Source organism: Austrofundulus limnaeus, unplaced genomic scaffold (genome assembly GCF_001266775.1).
Source record: "Austrofundulus limnaeus strain Quisiro unplaced genomic scaffold, Austrofundulus_limnaeus-1.0 Scaffold2, whole genome shotgun sequence".
Lineage (NCBI taxonomy): Eukaryota > Metazoa > Chordata > Actinopteri > Cyprinodontiformes > Rivulidae > Austrofundulus > Austrofundulus limnaeus.
In genome coordinates, this window is record NW_013952404.1 from 8,852,433 (window position 1) to 8,861,295 (window position 8,863).

An 8,863-nucleotide genomic window follows, 5' to 3' on the forward strand; every position below is an offset into this window, starting at 1 on the left:
GTGTGTGTGTGTGTGTGTGTGTGTGTGTGTGTGTGCAGTTTACCAGTCCCACTTCTGTCATTAATGTCACATCAGCGCGCACACTGTGCCTCTGCGTTCAACAACACCTCACTTTAACAAGTTGTCTTTCATCTTCAGCGGGTGAAGTGGGGGTGGATTTTACACGCTCCAACATTTGTTGATGTTTTTGATTTGCATGACTGAGTGCAGCTTCAGTCTCGTCTCTCAGGCATAATAATCTGCCCCAAAAAAATCCAACAATTTAGTTTGACTATTTTTGACGTCAGCATGCCCTTCGTGTCCCGTTTCTACGCCCTTATCCACATTTTCATACAAATATCCTGATTTGATTAAAGTGACTGTTTTAATTACAGCCTGAATTAATTTTAGTTAATCAAATTGTTTACAGGGAGGGAAAAACATCTGGCACATACAGTCATTTATTTTCTGTTTCCCAGATTGGTTAATTTGTTGCAACAAATAGAGGAGCACATTAGTCTTTATGGGGTGTGAAAGCTATCAGTGCTGTGTGGCTTACAGAGGATCGGGAAGCAGAAAAAAAAACATATTCCACAGGATGAAACGTGTAAAAGAGCTTAAACTAAAAACAGAAGCGGTTTGAGTATTTGAGCAAAACCTATCTGAGTCTGTTCTCCTCTCTTGTCTGAAGGTACACTTAGATTTTCATGTCTGCCACCAAGAGGGAAGAAGGGCAACAGCCACTCCTAAAAATATTGGCGGTCCAAACTGGCCCCGCTTGGCTGAACAGTTTTATTCTTGAGCCCCAAGCTTTTGCTTGGTGTATATTTTTATTTTCCTCAAGCTATTTAGGACTGGCAAAACCTCACAAACACAAAAACAAACATTGTTTCTGAGCAGTTAGAAGTTACGTTAGTTTAGTCATTATAGTTCAAATTAAAAATAAAATCTACTTCCAAAGGAGAACTGGTCTAAAATGAATGTCCTCAACATTTTTTTTACTTAATTATATAAAATAAATTTAGTAGAGAACAAGCTTCAATAAGTTGAGACAGTGTTGTTCTCAATAAGTAAAATAATAATAATAACAACAATAAAATAGGTATATCAGAAGGGGATTCCCTTCATGTTCACAAAAGTAGACAAGCAAATAAAAAGAAACAGTTTAAGATGGTTTAAGCCGCCTTTGAAATTTTTATTTTTTAATCAAACTTACTCTTTAAATTAATTTGACCTTTTTAAGGACAACAAATAAAACTAGACACGGGTTTTTATGATGTAAAAACAAGTGTGCATTGCCTTGTAGCATGCCATTGCCTGCAGCTTGAACTGTGACCAAGTTGAAATGTGCTTGCTAATCAAGTACCAGCTTGTGCCTGCCAAGTCAGCAGTTGTTTGCATTGAGGGTAATTGTGTGAGAATATGACAATTAGAAAATATGTAGTTGTAATGAAACATTATGGTTACGGCTGGGATTAAACCCTGATCTCCCACATGAAAGCCCATAGCGTTCACCATGAGACTATGAGCTGTTGCAGTATGTTCTCCCAGTGTTAAGTTTGTATGTGTGCTGAAAGAGGCCAAATTGCCAATGCAATTGTTGACACTAAACTGCAATATATTACAACAATAAAGGAATATTAGGACAATATTATAGTGAAATATCAAAATACAATCATGTTTGTATTGTAAACACTGAACTACTGAGTTTAAATATTATTAAACTATGGTGCAGTACTGAGTAAATACAGCATGGGGCAGTATTGGACCAATGTAAGGCTCCATTGGCTGTCATTATTTGATTTTTAACATTAATATTTCAAAAACTATAAGTTGTACAGGCACCAAAGGGCATAGCAATCATTTGGCACAGGAGCTTTACAGATATAAATTACAATGGCATCTCTAGGACAAAGTATGTAGGAGGAGAAGCGTGCCAAAGTGGAGATGACTTGGATGGGAAACGAATCACAATAGTGTGCATTGCATTGGCAATGCATGCTGAAAATACTGTAATGATGATTCATGGCTTTATATACTTAGCACAAAGTTAAGGAAATTTGTGTTTGGTAGATTATGATTAATTATTCTTTTGTAACAATGCTTCAGTAACATTATACTGTTGGAAAGCCTGTTAATTTTCCTTTTAAATGGTGCAACATTTGTAAGGAACATGCATTTGTGAGATGAGTATGTGGGCTGCGCACATGAAAAAATTGTCAAATCTTCTCTGCCGAACAACTTATTCTGCTGTTGCTGCTGACACTTGTTTTTAGCTGTCTCCACCAGCACCACTAGTTATTTGTGAGCAGTCAGGGAGTTAAGTGGTTCCTCAAATCAGAGAGCCACTATCAGTGGGACGCATGCAAAGCAGTGTCAAAGCGTTATATCCTTACATGTAACATTTTATAAGTGTCCATTAATTTTTTTTCTTTCAGTCAATTTGAAACTGCAGTCCAGTGTCGTTTCAAACAATTTAATTTGTAATTTATTTCTATTTGCTCCTTCAGGGCAGGGTTAATTTCACTTTTCTACTCTTGCAGGGGCAACAAGAACCGTCTCCTTTTCAGATCTAGCTCTAAATATTGCCTCCAGTCAAAACTTCTGAAACACGACTGAATCTTTAGCCTCCTTGTTCTGTGTTTATTGTCTAATGTGATTATCATGGCTCACACCTACTCCTGAATAATGGGCAACTTACATTCTTTATTCTCTTGAGGCCTGCTGTGCATGAAGAAGCACATAAGCTTTTTAGGTATTAAACCCAGATGACACAACTGGATGGTTTGGTTTTTAGTTCTTTAAACATACAATAGTGCAGTATGTGAATTATAAGACACAAACTGTGATGCTCGTCAACTATTGACATTTGTAAGATTAATGATCTTGGGAAATTGTCTGAGGGAAGCCAAATAAATTAACAAGCTCTTAAAGGAATAGTCTGACGTTTGTGGAAAAACATCAATAAAACAATGGAAACACTTATTTTTCTGCAATAAAAGCAAATATTCCCTCTTCTTCCATGTTTGTGTGATACAGCTGGTAAGTTGTTCCTCCATCAGCATAGTGTTGATATTCTCATGTAGCTCTCAACAGAGAAGACAGTAATATTTGCCAAAATGTCAAACAGACTGTTGATGTGCTTATCAGGTATGCCTAAACTCAAGGGTAATATCCTACTGGAAAGGTCAGGAAGAATGGGACCAAATCCTTGAGGGGATCTTATTCAGAATCTGTAACACCTGATAAAATTTACACACGAATGTCACGGTTTTCATTTTGTCTTTGCTTTGGTTCAGCGTTTTTGTTTTGTTTTGTTTTTACTTCTTATTCAGGTGTTTTTGAAATTTGTTTCCTGAACTTAATTTTTCTGTATTATTGTTTCCTGCTGTATTTTGGGTGTTGTTTATTCAGATTTTCATTCTGAATCATATATTGGATGGATAAAATCCCACAGGGATCATTCCTTGGACTCCTCCCGTTCAAAATGTTCTAACTTATGAATTGTTTCTATGCAGATTACTCTCAGATTTTAAATTTAATGATCATAAAACACATGATTCCCCCCCTAAAGACAGTAAACTATTGAACATGACTTATTCTAATGTTTGGTCCCAAGAAAGATGCTGGAGTGCTCATTCTTTTAGGATGGTGAGCTAAAAACATCATATATATATATATATATATATAAGTTCTTTTATTGTAAAATCACAATTTACATGCCTGTTTATCACAGTCAGTGGGAGGTTTAGACTCAGAATGCAGACTAGTTTGAGGACTTCAAACCATAACTGCAGCATTAATATAAGCCTCACTAAACAACAATTTTAATTAATGACAGACACTTGCATAAAGAGTTACACAATCAATCAATCTGCAGGATATGAAGGCATGATTACACCCCACAGGAGGCTGTTTACAGCCTGATTAAACTGAACTTTGGAGATGTGGAGTCTATTTTAAAAATAGCGCATCTTAACTTGGAGTCACTCTGGATTACTCCTCCCCAAAAAATGACTTATTACAAGTTTATAAAAGCCGAGTTTGTTCTTTTGCAGGTTTACAGTTTTTTTATAGACTTATTTGCAGTCATTGATTTTTCATGAGAATAAAGATGTCTGGAGTAAAGACTGTATCAGATGAGTCAAATTCAACTTTATTTCATGTCTGCTTCGTTCTAAAGTCAAAATGTTAATAATAAAAATGCACTTCACACATCTTTTTTGATCTGTTTTCAAACTGTTGTTAAACTGTTCATTCATCAGACATTATATTTCCTTTCATTAAAAGAAAATCACAAAAGGTTAATAGTTTGTGTATATTATGGTGAATGCTTAGGTAAAGAAAATATGCTTGCTTTTGAATATGTCTCTGCATGTCCATGACGGCTGCCTCACATAACCTTCATCTATTTGCACTGAGCGCCCACATTCTCAGAAATTAATATTTCACTTCTACTATGAACAAAGTGAAGAGGGAGCTGTGATGAGAGGCAAAGCTCTCTATTTACCAGTTGGTGAACGTTCCCTCACCTCTGGTCACAAAATCTGGGTCGAGACCAAATGTGGAAACAGCTGGTCGAAATGGGTTTTCTCTGCAGAGTAGCTGAGTTCTCCTGAGATAGGGTGAGAGGTTAGGGTTATCAGTTGGGCTATGGGCATGTCCAACTGGGAGGAGAGGACATGCTGGAGAAACGTCTCTCTCTGGCCTAAGAACACCATGGAGTCCTCCCTGAAAAGCAGGAAGAGGCGACTGTGGAAAGAAATGTCTGAGTCCCGCAAACGGACACAGGAACAAGCGGCAAATAATAGATGGATGGACCCTGGTATGGCATTTGTATGGTGATGTTAGCTGAGAGGACTTTCTTGGGTCTCACAAACCTCCATAGAACCAGCTTTCTAGGAGAGAGCTCCCCCTCCTCTTCAATTAAATGTTTAATTTCCTGCAGTGAGGAAAACAATGACTGTCCAAATTCAAGGGATTCAGGAGGCCAAATCTGAAGGCCAATAATGTCAAAGGCTGCTCAAATTTTGAAGGCAGCCCACAAATGCATCCTCCCTTTTTTTCCGCGATATGAGGAACGATAAAAACCTGGCGGTATAAAAATAGATGTTTTTAATATTATTATTGTTTTTCAGAAATCAAACGAGCTCATACAGCAGGTGACTTTGTCCTTCAAATATTGCCTCTATCTTGGTAATAACAATATTGATAATGTTAATAAAAAATGTTTTGTTAATTTCAATCTTTTTTTTTTTTTTGCTTCTGTTTAGCATCATCACGATTGCCAGGCGACAGGACACACGCCAGGATAAGGATGGGTATAAAGCTGAAGGCTAGATTTTCCAAATTTACAGCCACTTTCTTCAGGTCTTCACAGTCAACAAAGGACCTGGCCCARGTGGACCAGGTAGGCCGGGTCCGTTGAAGGACACACCCTCTGATTTTGGACACAACCAACATCTTCTCAAAAACCAGATTTTACAAATGGCTTTATTCCTCAAGCAATATGTCTTTTAAATCTGTAATTTTTAATCAAAATAAGAGTAATTATTTGATTATGTGCAACTATCAGGGCATCGTTGTGGACCTGCACACCTAAGAGTAACCGAGGCAGAACTTTGTTGGTGTTCAATCTGATTGTTAGATAAGAAACTACAGATACTTGGGATACGAGGTATGCTGAAGCAGAAAACAGTTAAAGGGATCCCTGATTAGTTGTAACATTAGACTTTATATGATAAACATATATTTTAACTGTAAAATAAAGACTGTACAAATACTGCAGGATGTTCAGTTTTTTACCATTTTTTAACTAAAAGTTTAAAAATATATTACATGGACGGGGCCATTTTATTTACATGCAAAGCATTCTGGGTAAATGATGACATCAACTAGGTTATCGGTGCGAGGCTGCTAGCGAGCCATATCCACCCTGAAGGTTAATCTTGGACAATATCTGACGATTGGCTCTTTTAAATGAAACCAGAGAGCGTTGACAGAGAGGAGAAGGTAGAAATGACTCAGCCTGTAACTGAAAATATGGATGGAGGACAACAGAGCTGCTTCATGGAAGAACAACCTCAGCTTAGCCTGTTAGCTTTAGCATTAGCCCCGACACTATCACCATATACATGTATTAGCTCAGCGCTACACATTCTCCTCTCATCACTGAGGTCCTCCATCCACATGACAGAGAGGGGAACACAAAAAATGACTCAGCCTGCAACTGAAAATATGGATGGAGGACCTCAGTTTAGCTTGTTTGTCGCGCTAGCGCCGAGCTAATACTTATAAGGCAATATAGTGTGGGTGCTAGCGCAAAGGCTAATAGGCTAAGCTGAGGTTCTTCTTCCATGAAGCAGCTCTGTTGTCCATTTCTACCTTCTCTCTGTCAACGCTCTCTGGTTTCATTTAAAAGAGCCAATCGTCAGATATTGTCCAAGATTAACCCTCAGGGTGGATATAGCTCATTTAGCAGCCTCGCATCAATGACCTAGTCGATGTCATAATTTACCCAGAATGCTTTGCATGTAAATAAAATGGCTCCGTCCGTGTTAAAATATATTTTAAATAATTTACAAAACTAAACAGCCTACAGTATTTTTACAGTCTTTATTTTACAGTTAAAATAAATGTTTATCAAATAAAGTTTAATGTTACAACTAATCATGGATCCCTTTAAAATGTCTCGACACATGATATGCTTTTTGACACCAGATTGGAATTTTTCTTTCATGATTTTGGCTTTTCTTTGGTTTCTTTGCATTGCATTGGGACTTTTCTGTCTCCTGTCAGCTGTGAGCCTGTGTGGTTAAAGGTGGGAGTCAGTGAGCTCACAGAAACACGCTGGCACCCAAGTAAAATCTGTTGTCAGTTCAGAGACACGCTGTCGAACCCAACTTCCTCCAGGCATCCTCATCATCACACCCCGACTCAGTCACCACTTCTGTGTGATGAAACTACAGCCTCTGGAGAAAAAAATATTACCATAATAAGATAATGTGTTTATCAGAAAATGGTTTTTGTTCGTCTCAAATATGCAGACGATCAACCTTTAACTCACATGTGAAATTAAACACATGCTCACGGGGCTAATCCCCGAGGAAGAGAAATAAGGTGACACATGGGTTTGTTCTCGTCTAATTGAAACACAATGGTGAGTGTCAGCGTCAGCGGCGGGGCGTAAAGCAAGCTGACAGACAGGACATGTCAGGAGGCAGCCGTGGTGTCAGCTTGCTGAGCGATGCACAACATGGTCTCCTCCTGTGACTGACAACCGCCCCCAATTAACCTCCAACCCAAATACAGGCCGAAACCACACACACCTGCTCTGTCTCCCTCTGACACACACACACATGTTCGTTGATGAGTGTGTGACAGCTGTTGGACTTCCTTTTTTATTTATACAACTAAACTGACCTTTTTCTCCCCCCACAGGTCCAGAACGCAGCCCACCTTCAGCGAGGCCTGCAGCAAGGTGGAAAAGAAGAAATAATTCAACACACAACTCAAAACAGTATTACGTAAGCCCCTTAAGGCACATGTGTCAAACTCAAGGCCCGTGGGCCAGATCTGGCTCTTGTTAATATTTTATTTGGCCCCAAATGTAATTCTTTAAATGTGAAATAGTCCTAAAGTTTCTCTTTTTGTCTTCTCATGACAGCTGGCCAACRTTCAATCCGAGAAAAGAAAGTTTGAATTTTTRAGTAATCTTTCTCTTTTTGGTGCAAAAWGAGCAACAGAATCAGCTTTATCTTTATCTGTATTCTCCCCTTATTTTAAAGTTAAAGCATTGGACTTCTGAWGTGGGGTTTTCTTTTTTTTAACCTGATTTGCTGGATTGTGATCAAACGTATCTTTAAGATTTAATAAATGAAAAAAGTTGTGGATAGAGAGTGAGGCATATGCTAATGGTGAGTTTTTCTAAATGTATTGTTTGTTTTCTTCATCATTTAGGTTATGTATGCTARCTATAACATAATCTGGAAAAGGTCATTTGTAATTTCATAGATTAATCTCTTATTTATTCAAAACATGTTGYCAAGAATTGGCCCCTYGMTTTGGACCAAATTTTGAATTTTGTGCTATGGAGTGTGACCCTCCTTGCTCATTTGATCTGTGAGATAAACGCAGTAAGATGCAGAACATTGATTTTTAAAAAAAAATGCAGATCAGATAAATGCATGTGATGCAGGAGACTTGAACATAAATACATCTCTGAGTCCCTCTAGTGAAAGATTTGATTGCTTTCACCAGATTCTTCAATGCTGAAATATCTTCAAGAACAAGATAAGACGTCCTGTCACCTTCTGTTTCAGCATGTGGAGAATCACTAGGAGCAAAAGCTGCTGGATGGAGTTTAACTCCTTGCAAAATGATGCTAATGATCATTTAAACATTACAGTAGTTCTCCATTTATTAAAAACGTCCATGGACTGAGTACTGAGTGCAACCAGCAGGTGGCAGTCTACCCACATCTTGCTTTGTAAAGATTCAGCAACTTCTTGAWGTGGTTTTTTTTTCCTTTTGCAGGGTGATTTCTCTGATTGAAAACTCCAAAAGTGCAAGCTGACAGTTTGAGTTTAACTATAAAGTGATTACCAGTGATGGCAGATTTAGTACAGAGTGCCAAATTCAAAACTGGGAAKAGCTGCAATCAAAAGGACGGGACAGCTTCAACACCTCAACAGCTCCTTTCAGTTCTTTGGAGCAGCTGACGATGCAGCCAAAAACATGAACATCCAGCTAAGTGAAGCAACTATAAAAGCCCCTTAAACATGCATAATATTGAGTGGTAAACAGAGGCATCAGGTACAATATTTATTGTTCAGAAGTCTATTCACAGAACCCAAGTTCAAAAGATGGACCAATACTTTTAGGG

At 38.1% G+C, this 8,863-nt stretch overlaps 1 long non-coding RNA gene across 1 annotated transcript in view; it reads left to right on the top strand.

The window, feature by feature from the left end:
• Positions 1-7,436, top strand: part of LOC106522012 (uncharacterized) — a 14,256-nt gene extending 6,820 nt beyond the window's left edge. The window contains exons 3-4 of the long non-coding RNA XR_001310737.1: positions 5,253-5,389; positions 7,420-7,436. This is a non-coding gene — a long non-coding RNA (uncharacterized LOC106522012). The remainder of the gene's footprint in view (positions 1-5,252; positions 5,390-7,419) is intronic.
• The last annotated feature ends 1,427 nt before the right edge of the window (positions 7,437-8,863 follow it).